At 38.3% G+C, this 16,976-nt stretch overlaps 1 protein-coding gene across 3 annotated transcripts in view; it reads left to right on the top strand.

Annotated features, from left to right (window-relative positions):
* LOC308194747 (uncharacterized protein) overlaps positions 1 to 16,976 on the top strand; it is a 96,377-nt gene that overhangs the window by 59,837 nt on the left and 19,564 nt on the right. For all 3 annotated transcript variants that reach the window (XR_013950822.1, XR_013950823.1, XM_080591039.1), the window contains one exon: positions 15,055 to 15,262. The gene's annotated coding sequence lies outside the window, so the exon portion shown is untranslated. The remainder of the gene's footprint in view (positions 1 to 15,054; positions 15,263 to 16,976) is intronic.

The raw sequence follows: 16,976 nt of genomic DNA on the forward strand, positions 1-16,976 counted from the left end.
ATGTTTTACTCTTGAGCTGAGTATACAGATAGCATAATGTTAAGGTTGTTCAAAGATTTATAATAGAGCAATGACAAGCCGTAAACCCAGAGTGGTTATGTTTGACTTTACAATATCTGATTTTGGAAGCATGTGTTGTTTTTCGTTGATTTTCCTGCGAAGATCTTCTTAGTTAACTGTTTAGTCCGATGCATCTCCACCTGTTTCATATCCAGTAATGTTTTGTATGAGTAACTCTTTTATTTACCTATGGCGTTCACCTTGTTTATTTTTTAGTTTTCAGTACACTTAACCTTTTGACACTCCTGCCATTGCTGCCCTCCAGACCTTTTTTTTCAATTAATGTTGACAAAAGAGTAATGAGAGGCTGCTGATACTGACAGCTACAAGGTTTTGCTAATGTGAGCTTTGTGGGACTAGTTCAGGCTTCTTTCAGATGTTCTGTGGAATGTGGTTTTAAAACTTAGAATTCCCTTTGGGTAAAGGAATCCTACTGAAATGCTCTAAGGTGTATTTGCAAACCGTGAAATATCAAGGAAAATATTGTATTATGTACACCTAGCTACCCATAAGTAGCTCTGGAGAAAGAAAAATTTAGAACGTGATTTAAAGTGTGAATTTGTTCTGCGTGTTTTGTTTGATGCAGTTCCAGGTGTGAAAATCTGACCAAGCTACAGTTAACGTGGGCCTTGCTATTTATTCATTTTAGTTGGCCAGGGATTTCACTCAGGGGCCTTCTCACCCATAATTGATTGATGCTACTGCAAATAAATTGTATGGGGGAGGTGGGGATGGGTGAGAGCCCTGAGGAAAACTTTGCAGGAAGTATGTCATTTTTCCACCTTTTTACTTAGCTGTTGTGTTTCAAAGACTTTATACTATGCATATTAATAATTGTTCCAGGGCTGACCCAGGCTTCCCTGAGGCTGATACAAGGAGCCTCAGCTTTTTATCTTTAAGCTTGTAAAACTTTTTTCTAGACAAGGAGCGTGACTCCTTCATTTTGAAAAAACTCTCAGAGTTTTGATTGAAGCTGGCACCTAAGACAGTACAAGAGTACAGACTTGTGTAATTCTGTAAATTGCAGAGTTCTCACAGATTCTAATGGAGTATCACAGTAAGTCATATGCTTACCTAAAAAAATCTATAAACGTTACCATATCCAATCACTTTAGAATAGGTATTCTTGTGCAAGTAAAAAATAACCCCAAAGCAGAATTACATGGTGGTGGTGTTTCCTTTTCTAATACCATCTGAAATATCGCAATTTGGGCAGCTTTTTAGCGATCTTTGGTTTGAATTTTATCACCTAAACTGGCAGAATTTAGTTACTCCTTAAACTTCGTATCTTATGAGGTTTGTGTGTTAATGACTATATTTATCTATCTACTTCTATGTGTAAGACCTCCTCTAATTTCATTAATAATTTTACAAATCAGCATTGTATTACTGCATGCAAATCAGCGCACCTTCCTTTTGCTAAAAAATGCCCCCTTTTAGTAGAGATTTTGCATTTATCTCCTCATATCCACAAATCTGAAAATAGTTTGCAGACATTGCAAGTATTGTTTTACCACTTTTTTGGATACAAAAGCAGATTATTTAAGAGAAAAAAAGTTGTTGGATACCATTTCTGCAGATGCAAGGCTTTTATTTTTACTACTGTATAATAGAGGACTCTTACCAGCTTCCTTTGCAGTTCAGTGTTAAATGTGTAACAAGGAAATGGGTACATCAGGAAATCGATCAGGTAAATACATGAGAATATATTTAGAAAAGTTAGGTGATTTTAAATAAGCTGCTTTGAAGTGTGTAGGAATAGGATGTTTTTAAACATGTAGAAGGTAACTTGGAGACTATGTGCTAAAGGAAGGCAAGGGGCACTGGCTGCACGTGGGGAGTTGAGAGGTGCTGTACAGTTTGTGCAGCATCTCTTGTGGTACAATTTCAAGTGAAGTTTAAGGAAACCTCGTTCAGGTTAATGTTAAAGTAGAAGCTGCAATTCTCAAATATATCATATGGAAGCTCAAAGGATCCTGTAAGGATAGAAAAAGTCAGAAGAATATTTTAATTAGCAGTAATTATGAAAAGGAAATGAAAAATTGGTGTAGAAGAAGCTTAGTTCCTCAACAGCGAAGTCAGTGGTACTGATACCTGCGGTGATGGCAGCCAGCTCTTTTTTCTGTGATCCTGAAGGGATGACAGCCAGCTGGGGTCAGCTGTGGCCTGACAAGCGAGGGGGACAGAAGGAGTAGAGTGGGTAAGATTATACAATAAGGCCAAAAATTTTCAAGCAATTTGGCAACCAATTGTTCAGGCAGACCAGCCATTAGAAAAGTGCAAAGTCTGGCTGGAGGTCTGCACTGGGTAGTGGTTCACTGTCAAAATGCAATAACATTGGGAATGAGGACCTGATGTGGATCAGAGCTGTTTGATACTTTCATACAGGACTTTGGTTATTTCTAAAAATATGTACCGTAAGTAGCTAGTGTTCAGTTCTTTCTGGTGGCGCTTGAGAAAATGGTGGTTTATGTTGCTTTAGAAATAGTTTATTCTCATATACTGCGAGGCGATCAGTCTGCTTCTGTCAAAAGAACAGAAATCTCTAGTGAACAGTTCTGTCATTCCAAAATCGGTAATTTCAAAATTTCTTTGTATTTAAAAAAAAAAAATGCTCTCTAGATTTTGAATCTCTGGAGTGGAAAGAATGATTCTTTGATTTAAAAGTGCTAACTTTATTTATTTTTTTTTCCTGTATCATTACTCAGTGCCACAGCAAGCCCAGAACAAGAGACAGGAATGTAGAATGTTAAGGGTTTAACAGCTAACAGCTTGAAGAAGCTGAGCTCTACTAGCTAACCAGTTCTGTTCTGGCAACATCAACAGCAAGGGCTACCAAAGACACAATATTTAGAGAACATCATCACCATTGAACAGATACCTATTCAAAAGCATAACCCTGACATTTGGCACTTGTTGTTTTCTATTTCTTACTGATTGCTCTGTTTCTCATTAGCTTATGTATTGCTGTTTTCCGAATTGCTGCTTTCATGTTTTCACTGAGGCATGCTAGATATTTGCAGAGTTGTCATCTCCTTCATTGTGACTTTTTGGTACTTTAGAGCTGGAAGGTCATATTTGTAAAGGCCTCATTATTTTCTGCTATGTGCAACTCCTGTCCTAGCAGAGTGAGATTCTTCTCTAGTCAGTGTCCTTGGGGTTCAAATCTGTACCTTTTATGTGTGTGCAGCAAAGAGGATGAGTATCTGAAGTGTGAGCATACACCCAGAGTACTAGTACTTAACATTGTAAGCTGCATGTATGTGAAACAAGTATTGTGAAGGTGCTGCTATCTGTTTTGCCTTTATATTAGAAGCTTTTTTTGTCTTGGATCTTCTAAGGCACAGAAAAAGTAGCAAAGGTGCCAGTATTGAGAGCTACTCACTCACCTGCCGTGGATATAAGAAAATTGTATGTTTTGTTTGGGTTTTGAGAACTTTCTCAGCAAAAGAAAAAAAGAAGTAACTGCATGTGAGGCCTAGGTTTTAGATCAGATTGAAGAACTGTTGTTGAAATGCAAAGAATTTTAAGAAATGCAATATACATGCTACAGAAGTAATTCTAGCATTGCTTCAGTGTGAATGAAATTAAAACCAGGGGACTCTGAATCCTGAAAATTCACTCAAGTAGAACTTATTCATTCTCAATGTCACAAGACCTCCTTTAGAAGATATCTGGAAGGGGGCTTTAACCATTATTGTGTCTCTTTAGAACTTACTTTTCAGTCCTAAGGGTTTGCTAGGTTCAAACAGTAATATTGACCTTTAGGGAAAAAGCACTTGATTTTTTTCTTTCATTTCATTCCTTTCTTGAAAGTCCTATGTGCTTTATCTGTGAATCCACACGTGTCTAGTTATATCTGAGGTCAGATTCATTTTGGAGTGTGATCTTTGATATTCCACTGAAAGCTTTCAAAACCTTAATGGTGAAAGCTGATCTGTAATGTATTACTATTACTGGGGTTTATCATGATTTGAGCATATTGAAGCAGTTTAAAAGGAGAGAAAGGGATTTTTGCAGGCTGAGCATAGACTTTTTAACAATGGTTTCTTATCAGTGCAGTGATTATTGCAGTATTGCATATTGGGATTCAAATTAAAAAAAAATCCCCCAGAGTGTTTGCATTGAACGTAGTGAATGGTGCTAAATCTTGAATTTGTTAAGTAGCTGGGATCTGCTGCACAGATCTGTTCTCATAGTGCCTGGGATGATTGCCGGGGCAAGCAGAGCAGCTATGTTTTTGCCTTCATCAGTCTTCATCTCAGACCACCCTGTTATGCATACTCAAAGACACACACTGAGAACTGCTTTACAGTTTACCAAAGGTCTCGGGAGCCTGGGGAAAGTCCCCACTGACTGGAAGCTAGCCAACATTATACTGATCTACAAGAAGGGCACAAAAGAAGAACCAGGAAAATACACACCTGTTGGTTTTACCTCAATACCTGGAAAAGCTACGGTGATTATCCTGGGTGCTATTGAAAAGAATTTGAAGAGCAAAGCTATTGTCAGGCATAGTTTACCTGGGTTCATGGAGGAAAAGTCCTACTGTAGTAGTTTGATCTCCTTATTGTAGAACAATAAGGTCACCTGCTTGGTGGAGGAAGGGAAAGCAGTGGATGTAGTCTTTCTGGATTATAGTAAGGCTTTTGATACCGTCTCTCACCCTATCCTGGACGAATTGTCCAGCTGTGAGATGAACAGGAGCATGCTACGCTGGGTGATGAACCAGCTTGATGGTGGTTCTCCAAGGGCCGTTGAGATGGGGCTGCATCTGGCTGGCAGCCAGGCACTAGTGCTGTTCCCCTGGGCTCTCTTCTAGGGCCAGTCCTGTTCAACATTTTTATCAATGATTGGGATGCAGGAGCAGAATACATCCCTAGCAAGTTTGGTGACAGTACTAAACTGGGAGGCACTGTTGACTCTCTCAAGGGACATATGGGCTTGCAGAGGGATCTAGATAGACTGGAGCACTGGGCAATCATCAATAGCATGACATTCAGCACAGTGAAATGCCAGTTCTGCACCTGGGATGGAGTAATGCCAGACAGAGATACAGATACTGGGAGCCAAGTGGCTGGAGAGTAACTCAGCAGAAAGGGATGTGGTGGTGCTGGTCAACAGCAGGCTCAATATGAGTCAGTGATGTGCCCTGGCAGCCAAGAGGGCAAACTGCATTTTGGGGTGCATTAAACACAGCATGGCCAGCCGGTCATAGAGGTGATTGCCCTGCTATATTTAGTATTGGTGCAGCCTTGTCGTGAGTATTCTATGTAGTTCTGGGCTTCACGGTATAAGAAGGATGTTAAGGTACTTGAAAGCATCCAGAGGAAGGCAGCTAAGGAGGTGGAAGGGCTGGAAGGCACGTCCTGTGAGGAGAGGCTGAGGACACGTGGGTTGCCCAGTCTGGCGCAAAGGAGGCCGAGAGGCAGCCTCCCTGCCCTCTGCAGCTCCTGAGGGGATGCGCAGAGCGAGGTGCCGGTCTCTGCCCCTTGGTCTCCCATGACAGGACACATGGGAATGGCGCAGAGCTGCCCCAGGGGAGGTACATACTGGACATAAGGGAACATTTCTTTACTGTGAGTGTGGTCAAACACTGGATCAGGCTTCCTAGGGAGGTGCTTGATGTCCCTGAGTAGATGAGGCCTGTCAGTGTTCAAGAGGCGTTTGGACAATGCCCTCAATGACACGCTTTAACTTTTGTTTGGCCCTGAAGTGATCAGACATTTGGAATAGGTGTTCTTTATAGGTCCCTTCCAACTGAACTATTCTGATTCTAATTTTATTTAAAAAAAATGCTTGTTTAAATCCCATATTTAAACATTAATGCCAGCATATGCAGTTGTGAAGAGAGATGGTAATAGCAAAGGAAGCTGTAGTCATTTGAAAACGTCTTACAAGTACAGTATAAAAAAACTAAACATAGGAAATTGGCAAGGTTTAATGCCCCTTTCTTTATGTGCAGAATATTTCATGGCTGAGTACTTGTATTTGATCATACCAAACAGAGTACAGAGAAACCTATTCTAACTTTTCAAAATCATGTATATTAAATAATTCCTCGCCAGTATCTTTTTATTGGACTAAAGCTTGAAATAAAATGAGTTCTTCAAACAAAAATTTGGCTGCCTTAACATTCATGTGGTGGTTGCGTTGGAACCTGCATCTTCTTGCCTTTCCAAAGCTATTGTGATATCTCTTGTACTTTCTCTAAGGAGACTACTGCAAAAAAGAGATGTTTCTCATCTGTCCTTATCAAATACCTCTACCACCTGTGGTAGCTTAATTGCCTTTCCAGTCAACTGTGTGTAGATTTAATTGCTGTCTTTGAACCATCCACAAGTATGTTTTTCATTTAGCCTAGTTCATTTTAAACTAAAAACTAAAGGTGAACATCGTAAATTTTAAATACATCTTAAAAAAAATAAGTTAAAGCTATGTATTTTGCTGTACAGTGGGATGTATAATTTTATATTAATCCTTCATTTTTTTGCCATCTTTGTCTTCATGTCCTTTCTCATCTAGGAGCCTGATAAAATGCTTTTGAAGTAAATGGAGGTCTTTCCAAAAAATCCATTGAGCTTTGCTTAGGCCTTAGAACAAAGCCTTTTCTAGGCAGGAGCAACAGCACATGTCCTCAGAAAGCTGCTTCCATTTACACAAAGCTGCTTAGACAGTGCAAAGCGTCTGGAAAGTTGCTTAATTGGTAAACCTAAGATGTCAACTACCATGGTGGCACCTTCTTGGATGAGTTTTTTTTTTTTTTTTAAAAAAAAAAAAAAAAAAAGACACCAAACAGTCTATAGTAAGAATATGGTTAAATGGTAGTAGCAGTAAAAGACATTATCATTGAGTTTTGTGCTTTGATCTTCTTCTAATAGGTGAATTAAACTTCATTTTCATAGAATACTTTTTTTAGAGCACCTTGTTGGTAAAACAATCGCTGATGTTGCTGTGGAGTGAACGGAGTGGACTAGAGACTGTGTTTTCCCTTTAACTTGTTGTAGGAAATCTGAAGATTAATTCAGTCTCTTGGGGCATCTCTTTTACTACAGTACATGCTGCAGGTGAAAAACAAACAAAACCAGAGCTGAATGTTATGCAGACATTTTGTCTTCATGGTTTTGGTTCTGTATCCTAATGGTAGAAGATAACATATAGGTTACTGTTTCTTGCATCTGGGTAAGATTAAGGAAAGCAACTACAAAATGTAACGAAGTATTTCTCTTACACTTTTGAGAGCAAGCAAAATACTTGATAAAAATATCATTACTGTTTTTTCCAGTTAACACGTTTCTGCTAGTTTATATAGTGTTCTTGTGTCAAATAAAATATCAGATCAATTTCTGTACTTCTTGCAGAGATTACTTTTGAAGCCTGAAGTTCTAATAGATTGTTTTCTTGATGGCCACCCAAGAATGTAAGAAGGATGTGAGTTATACAAATACAATCACACTCAAAATGTTTTTATACACTTGTTTAAAGCGTGGCTTCAGGAGTATCATGGATTCATGTGCTCTGCATATGTTTCTCTCAAGACCTACATAAACTAAAGGAAATGGGACTTCAGTAATTTACTTTTTTCATTGTTTGCAGTCTCAGAGAATGCAAACGGAGTTATTACAGACAAAGTCTTGTATGTTACTGCCATAATTTGCTCAAGTGTTGAAGCCCTCAGATCTGTCTGCCTATCCCCATCGTAATTCTTTGGTGGGCTTGGACATTTTGGCAGTTCCTACAGAAAGTTCAACTGTTCTATTGTATTTTTTTCATTAGTGGGTTGGTTCAGAGCTCGCAGCATAACAGTTCACCAAGAATGATGAAAGCCTTAAAGCACCAGAACATAATTATCCTTTGTTCTCTGATTTTACTACAAGGCTTGTTCTCTGCCCTTGTAGCCATAAGACAAAATTTCAGAGTGTGAGAGAGAGTGTGCAAGTGAGAGCAGGAGTGAGAGAGAAAGAAAATGATATGAAAGGAGTCATCCATGGCATGACCGTCTTGTGCAATTCATCTGTGGACACTGATTAGAATTTCTTCATATCTCAGTCTGTTTACATCTTCCTTTGACAATGTACATGTAGCATTAACAGACGTGGTCAGTTAAGGACTTTTATGACTTAATGTTGAAATTAACCTATTTTTAGACAACTATTTTTTATGGAATTAATATATTTGACTTCCTTTCCCACTATGGATAATACGTTCCATTTTGGTTTTGTCATAACTGTAGCATGAAATTACAGAATTCTTCAGTTTCTGATTGAATGTATACAGGTAAACAGATACGCTTGTTCAGTTATGAGATATGTAGAACATATCAGGTTTTTGTAGATCAGGCACTGACATATTTGTCGTTGCTTCAGAACAGTAACAGAAGTGGAATGGAAACTAAAACAAAACACAGTTACCACAGTCAGCTGATACTGTGTTGTGAATGTGGGTGCCTTCATCCTGTCATCCTGGCCGGCATTGTAAGGTTTTTCTTACTAGGAGAAATGATGTAGATTAACCCCTTGGTCAACAGATAAAGCTAGTTTCTTTCTGTCTGCTTACCTGACATCTTTGGCAATGTTGGACTTTTGTTCCCTTGTGAGTATGCCAAGTAAATATTTCTTACAGCTGTCACTTAGAGAGGATAGTTTTCCAGAACAGGGCATACTTAATTAAGGAGTGCAATGTTCTAGTCCTGATGAAATCAGCGACTTGATAGTCTATGTTCTTCTTCCTGAAGACCCAATACACCTTAGGTAGTTTTCTGTTCTCCTTTGGTTCTTTTGAATCTTAGATTTTTTTCTTCCACATATCTTCTAGCAATCCTTCATTCCTTTTTTTTCCCGCGTTATATATCAGTAGGCTCTGCAAGACTAAATTCGTCTACTGTCTCTGTGTTCAGGGTACGTGTATCTATCCTAGCTGCGAATTCTCTTGGAGTCCATAAAATCTGAGTCAACACACGCATACCTCATGTAGCTATACTTCACCTCAAGTATTATCTAACCATCAGATGTAACTTAGCATGGAGTCTTCATCCTTGTCACTGCTCACATATCTTTCCTGATAGCATTTTCTCCCTACCAGTGGTTCAATGTCAAGTTCTAGGTTGTCCTCTCTGACATTATTTACTTACATCTAAGCCCAAACTAAATCTTTCAGAAAAATGATCCTGCTGCATTGTCTTTCCTGTTTGTTTGTTTGTTTTTTTTTTGTTTCTGAGCTCTTTAAGTTTTAAAGAATAACCTACCTCAAAGGAATATTTAGGGAGTTCATGCTAACATTTGTCCATCACTCTTGAAGTTACAATGCAGTCATTATTTTCAGGAGATGGAGTTTAAGTCTGCATGGGTTTGCTATGGGTGTTTCCGCTAGTGGATTCATGGGCCTGTTACTTGCTTTTCTAAAGTCTTTGATAGCATAAGTAGGTAATTTTCTTTAAAGTATTATTAAAAGGAAAATATTTGCATTCCCTAAGCTTTTCCAGTGAGGGGTATTTCAGCATGAGGATTAAATGCACATTCAAAATGGTACTAAGTGGCTTCTAGTTTAACCTCTTGTAATTTAGAGGGGCAGAAATTCCGCTGTAATTCTGTTCATATCTGGTGAATTGTCTGAATAGACAGACGGATAATTAGGAAATGAAATATAGCTTCAAAGTGCAAAATATTAATCCAGAGGTCATTTATAAATTATATAGACCTAATTAACTTTAAAATGTCTTTCTATGTGCTTTTCTGTTGGGTATTGGTCATGCCATTTACACATGTGGTACATTCAGGACGACGTGGTTATTACTTCCTCTGTCACTATCCAGAAATTAGAGGAATAGAAAAGAACATATAAACCTGTTCCATACATGCCTCTCACAATCTGAATGCAAATTCATCTGTTCTGTTCAACATGCGTCTCCTATAGTAGCCAAAATGGTTTGGGGATACTATGGGATTCAGTTTCAGGTGTTTGGAACTCGAGTTTTGCAATATGGAAATTAAAATAGCAACCAGTTGCAAACTTCTTTTCTGGTTCCACCTAAATTTCCTTGAACTGCATTGTCAGTATCAGTAAAAAGCTTCTTAACAATAACCTCTTTGATATCTGAGTCTAATACTTTCCATTTGTTTTAGCCTGTTACCAGTTCTTAGAAGTCAGCTATTCTGAAATACTAGAAAATGCATTTAAGTATTGTTACTCATCTGGAAAAAATTGAGCGTACTTTAATGGACAGAATGTGTAGACCAGACATTGCACTAAAGTGCTGTCTTTCAAAGGAGCCTAGGAAGGGTTTGTTATCAAGAGTCAAGACACTGAGTTTCTAAAACTCTTGAGGGGCACAGTAGCTGCATTTATAGCACTCATGTTGATGAAGCTGGTCTCAGCTTGTTAGATCCATCTCCCATGTAGACAGAGTGCTCCTGTGCTCTTTGTAAGGCAGGGCCTTCTCTGCCTTTTCCAGGTTGGCTCCGCCACAGTATGGGATGTGGTAGAAGAGCGCAGGATTTTCTCTGTACAATGCTGTGTCTAGGAAAATACTTCTTAAGGCATTTGACTTCTCACATGCCATTTGATTCTAGATGGCACTAGTGATGAGATGACTTTCCAAGGTCAGCTGTGTTCCCGTGAATTACTCTGGCTTGTGCCCTCATCACCCAGAGTGCGTTTTGCTTTGTTACGCAGGAAATGGCTCCACAGATCAGCAGCAATCACAATTGCATCAGCCTTTCTCTGACGTCAGTCAGGTGCTTTTTCTGACACCGTACAGGTTTATGATGTTTCTTTGTGATAGCAGATAAGAAATAACTTTGCTCTCTGAGAATGTTATTAATTTCTCACTTCTCAGAGGTGCTGTCAGTTTTTCAGCCTCAGTCTCTACCCAGTATGCCACTATAAGAACCATTTCCTTCTGACCACCTGTAGTATCAACTGTGTTGCCAAGTTTCAACATGTTGATGTAATTTGGGGAATTATGCAGGCCATAACTTTCCAAGACAACCATTATGTTTATGAACCCTGCTGATTCAAAATGTGGTTAATTGAGCTTCTTCTTCTTGGAATACTCTAAGGTCAAATTGGAACATAAATCTCTTGTACTGATTTACAACATCTCTAAGGCCTCAACTTCTTCAGGCAGGGACCTGAAATGCCAAATGTATTCAAGTGTGTTGCAAAAAAGCAGTGATTCAGGGTAGGAATTTCATTTGTAACTAAAGCTGCCATTTGCATTGTCAACAGACAGTTTTGTCTTGTGCTAACACACATGGAATTCACATTTTGAAAAATGTAGAGGTGTTTTGTTTATAATAAAATCTCTGCATTTCTGAGTTATGATTAGTGTAAAATAATCGCGTGCTTTGTTCTTTGAAAACGCATGTTGTCAGTCATGATGTTATCTTTGCACGGAGAATGACAAACTTCATAATACATCTTTCTTCCCTACTTAATTTGACGGTTATGAAATTTAGTGCATTTTGGCACTGGCCATTTAACAGCAAAACTGAAATTATATTTTTTCAGGGTGTTGCGTGCAAGAGCGCAGTATGAATTCATCCTTTGATCTTTCCTTCTACTTTCCCCAAAAGTAGCCAGTGAATCACAGAATTGTTGGTCTCCGAGACAAGGATTGCATTTATAACTGTATGTTGAATACCACTTAAAGAACATACAAAGAATACTCTTTTACCTTTTTTTTAAGGTATTTGTCATGTATATCCAGTCTGATGTATAAATCTACCTACATCACTTTGACTTTATTCTAACACAGTGAACAAATTTGGCTTCTTAATCAGGCTGCTCAAACAATAATAGTCTACCTCAAAATCAGGCCTCTGATGCACTTGAAAGATTTGTGGAGTTCTTGTCCAATTCAGGTGATGCATTTTGAATTCTTGTATTCTTTAAGATTACATTGCACAGTCATATGTGTTCATAGTTCATAGTCATCATAGTTACCGTGAATGGAACACGTTGCTATACCTTCTATTAAATTCAGTCAATGTGAGGTACCAGATAACTTTTTTTTAATTTATTTTTTTATTGTTGTCATGCACTGATGTAGTCATAGGCATCGACAAAGCTGTTGGGAAGGGGACCACAAGTGCAGCTGGTAACAGTTTATCTGTCACTGACAGGTCAAATAGAGATTCTTTTTAGATTCAGTTATCAGAAGGGCTAGGGGATGATTTGGGACCAGATCCAAAGACTTTCTCTGCTGAGTATTTTCTAGGACAGAAGTTTGAAGAGTATTTTTGAAAAGTAAACGTGCACTAGTTAATTTGTTTGCAGAGCTGATTAACTAGGTTGTGATCTTTTTATGTATTTATTTATTTTTCAGATTCAGGATTAGCATAAAGAAATGCTTGCCAAATCAGTACATCCATACTTAGAAGATATCTTTCTTCTCTTTTTCGTACCACATTTGATAATTCAATCATCAGTTTTTCTTCAGGGGCAGTGTACTTACTTGTGGAGTTTGGCTCCTTTTAGGTTTGCAACAGTTATTTCCTAATTTCAACCAAAGTATCTGCTCTGTGAGTAAATGGCATTGGCATCACTCACTTGCCCTGTCATGAAGTTGCTGCCAAGCTTTCTTCACTGCAACACAGTATGTAAGTGATGTTGAAGCTCTTATGTAGCAACAACTTTCCTGCTTCATGAGCTCTGTCAGTAAAAGTGAGCAAAGTTGTATTCAGAAGCTTTCATTTCTATTTCTTTCTGCTTCTCTTTTTCTCTTTTACACAGGCTTGCCTAGAGAATGTCGTGGCTAAGTATGATAGCACAAGCACCTTTCACGGTGCTGTAGTGTTTCTTTTTAGATTGTCTGCGAGATATAGTTAAACAAAAAGCGATCATTGTCTTGAAACAGACTGAGCATGCTTCTTCAAACAACCCAGCCAGCACTCCCTTGTGAGGGTGTCAAAGGACAGGATGTATGGGCAGGCAGCTTTCATGCGTGAAGAAATCAAGGCTGTCACAGAGTTACAGGGGCAGAAAATCAAGAGAAAGGGAGGCACAGGCAGTCATCGCTTCCTGTAATGCTGATACTTGTCAGACAAATGGTGATCTCTGTAACATTCCCAGAGAGGCTACAGGTCACTGCTCTGTTGTGGAACTTCAGCCAGCGTCAAGTGGTTGGAGAGTTTCGGAAACCTTATTGTCGTCATCTGTCCTCTTGTGCTGCTCTTGCTATGGCTCTGTAAAATGGCAGTGTGGCAGGGATCTTTGAGACTGAATTGGCATTTCTTCAGGATTAAAAGGGAAAAGATGAGATCAGAAGAATGAGCTCCATGGACTGAAGCACGGAAGAAACAGATCTTATATTTCTGTGGTACCTCTTGCTGCTTCTCCGGAATTTAGACAGGAGTCAATGGAGACTGGTGATCAGCATTTCTAGTTTCGTTTATGGTTTGTTATCTTGTATGTTCTTGTTCCTTGGCCACTGTACAGTATCCATGAAGCACGTTTATCATGCTGCCCTTTCATAGGCTTGTAGTAGAGTCTGGAAGGCATTTATATTCTGGTGATAAAAGGATCTTTGTTACAAATCATATTCTGTGTATTAATATTTTAGAGTTTTGGCAAATAATTTCTATAGGTAACCAGAGGTGGCAGCTTGCAAATGGATTGATAGCTGTTTGAAACAACTGATACTGTGAGGAAGCCTAAATTAGATCAGATGAATTAGCCTGGATTAAGATCAAAGCCCAGATAGGCCATAAATATATGTAAGATGATGACTGACTGGGGAAGGAAATTTCTAACGAAGAATTTATCACACAGATTTTGCCAGTTTATCGGTACAGATGGCTTGCAGAATTCTTCAGTGTATTTGTTGTTGTGAAGATCAAACGGAATTCACTGGTCAAATCATTTTCAGCATACAGATTGTTCGTAAATTCAGTAGTGCGTGATTTAGACTGTCTAATTAAATGAATTGGTTGATATTGCTGCTGCTGCAGTGACAGATAGTTTCTGTAATTAGCCTAAGTGTGGAAATTAAGGTGATTCCTTGGAATACAGTTTTGGATATAATTAATACAAAAAAAGGATGGTGATAAAAGAATAAATTTCAGTTACCATGGCTTCTTTCAGGCCAGGTATAGTACAGAAAAGCAGTAACTTTAGCATTACCTTTACTTGTACATATTTTTCAAGGAACACTCAGCACTTTCTGCAGACAATTCACTTCCTTAATAGTCTTCTGCATAATAAAAATCTGAGCACCATCTAGAACAAACAACTGACAAGTTTCTGAGTTTATTTTTGAAAAAGAGGTTTTATTCTGTCCGAGAACTGGTTAGCCAAAAATTCAGTTTTGTGCTTGTTCTAATTGATGTGTAAAGTGACTAATGAGCATTTTTCCAGACACTGTACAAAATGTTGTTACTTGAAGCACTACAAATTAAAACAAGACTCAGCATCTCTGCTTGTATTTCTGCTGTCTTTCTTATCAAGTCATAACAAGCTCACTCTTAGCTTCCCTCAGGAACATGTTCCAGTATTTTATTTTTATTTTGTTTTTATTTTATTTTGTCATATTTTAATCTCTACTGTTCTGATGTTCCTTTGTTCTGCCATTTCTCTCCCTCCTTTTTGTCTCCTGGTCTGTCCAGACAAAGCCTTTTGTGAAGTAATAGCTGGCAAACTCCTATTTCCCATCTGTTTTGTATATATCTTTGTTGGACTATAGGCCTGATTTCATGGTCAATTGTTTGAGCTACCTGAGTAGATGAAGACAATCAGTTTGCTCTTAACTGAGGAGTAGGAGCTAGACTTAACTCATAAGAAGCAAAGCATCTAAGACTGCGTGTGTGAATGACTTCTAACAAATTTGGTTGTATCTCTGTAATAATATAAGCCCAGAGCATGAGTGGGGAAGGGTGGGCAAGCAAAGGCAGAGAAAGGGTATGACTTTTGGTCTCCTGCTGCACAAGCTCGGTTAATGTTTCACTGTAGGCACTGACTTATCATTCTCAAATGACAATTTTTTCTGTCAACTTCCAGGTCTCTTGGAATTCAGAAGGATGAAAAGATGAAATCCTCATAATTAGGTTGGATTTAAAAACGGAAGACGAGGTAATCTAACCTGTGCATGCCAGCCCTCCACCACAAGCTGCAGTAATGGAATTGGCTCCAGTGAAATGTGAACAGCAACGTGATTGTTCCTTTAACGCCCTCTCTAACGACATCAAACAGGAAAAAAAAATTGTGAGTATAAGCAGCTTTATGCAGTTTGATTAAGGTCTCAAAATTTCCTGACAATAAGTGACATTAGGCATGAATTGTGAAAGACCTATTAAATACTGATTTAAAGGCCATGTGAAAGGCTTTACTAAGAGGCAGTGCCACTATTTGAGATTTGAGCACTGAAAATGATCAGGTGCATTTTTTTGTCAGCTAATTTTTACTCTTTTGGAAGTTAGTCCTCTTTTCCAAAACCTACATTTTTCCCCTATTTTTACTTGTAGACACTTAAAGCAGAAGTGCAGTACTGTTCAGCAACCACTTTTGACATGTATTCTGCATTTAGATATTAAAAAAAAAAAAGTAATTTTGTAACTTGCTGACTCTCTTTTTACTTGTTTGTTCTGCCAAGTCAACTCTAAGGTTTTTTCAAATGCTGGCATGTTCTTAAAATGGAATTTATGTTATAATCAGACTTAAGGTGTTTAGGAGACCAGAGTGACTCATTTATTTAGAAATAATTCCACCAGTAATCCAGCATTTCTCCAGATTTTTCTTTTGCTGAGATACAAAATGGCTATTAAAATGAAGAATGAGAGGGCTTGGAACAGGCCAAGGATGATGACTTATTCCTGAAAAAAGTGGTTGATAGGTTGATAGCCTATGCTGTTATTTCAACTATTGAGACATTCAGGAGGGAAAAATCTACTTATTGTGTCAAAAGTGAAGACAAAGAACTAGTCATTTTTTAAAACATCTTCATTTTGCAGTTTGTAATTACTGTTAATTTTATACAAACTATTTCTAGAATTAAAAGTGTATTTTTAGGAACATCTAAGTCCATTTATGAATTTTCAGTCAGTGGTTATTGTAGGCTATTTAGTTAGTTAGTTTGTTATTTCTGTCAAAACAAAGTTTCCCTAAACCTAATAGCATGTATGCCTGCTGCTTGTCCAGGTAGCTTGCTAGATCTTAATGTGCGTGCCAGCAAAGCAGGAAGATGAAACAAGATCAGGGATTAATGGCAGCTGTTTAGCTGGTCCGCTCAGGACTGCCACTTGCTCCTTCTGAGCCAGAATGTTTGGTCATTGCAGATAGCAGCCTGAGAATACTCACTCATTACAACACAGCCTGATATTGTGGTATACAAGAGCAAAAACCAACCACCTCCACCACCACCAAAAAACATTTAAACCTGTACATCTGTGTAAATACAGGGAAAGGTGCTATCTGGGGCAGGGGACAGCGTTGTGTTTTGCTTCATTTTTTAGTTTCTTGGAAATTACGTTTCTGAAAAAATGACTGCTTGAGCCGTAGTGTGAGATTCATTTTGTTCCAGGTAAAGACAACGACAAACTGCCAACAAACTCTGTTTTCTGACCCACCATCTTTCCCTTGCCCAAGAATTTGTGAAGATTTTTGTACAATGGGAGGAGAGTTGCTCATTTGTGACTTTGCTGCACCTTAATGCTTTAGCTAAAGTTACAAATGAATTTAAGTTTTCTGTTCCCTCTCATCTCCCTTTGTAAGTTTTCCAACTTTTGGAACTATTTCCTTTTCATAGTTATATATATGTACTTTTTCTGAGCTGATTGTTTTTGTTCTTTCTTCCTTCTGTGCTTCTCAAACTTCTCATTCCGTTTATTTCCTTCACCGTTTATTTATCTGAACTGTTTTCTCCCTTTCTGATCCCTTTCAGTAAATCTTAGTTATCTGCAAATCAAAATCAAGTGCAAATATGC

Source organism: Anser brachyrhynchus (assembly GCF_964034855.1).
Source record: "Anser brachyrhynchus genome assembly, chromosome: 4".
Lineage (NCBI taxonomy): Eukaryota > Metazoa > Chordata > Aves > Anseriformes > Anatidae > Anser > Anser brachyrhynchus.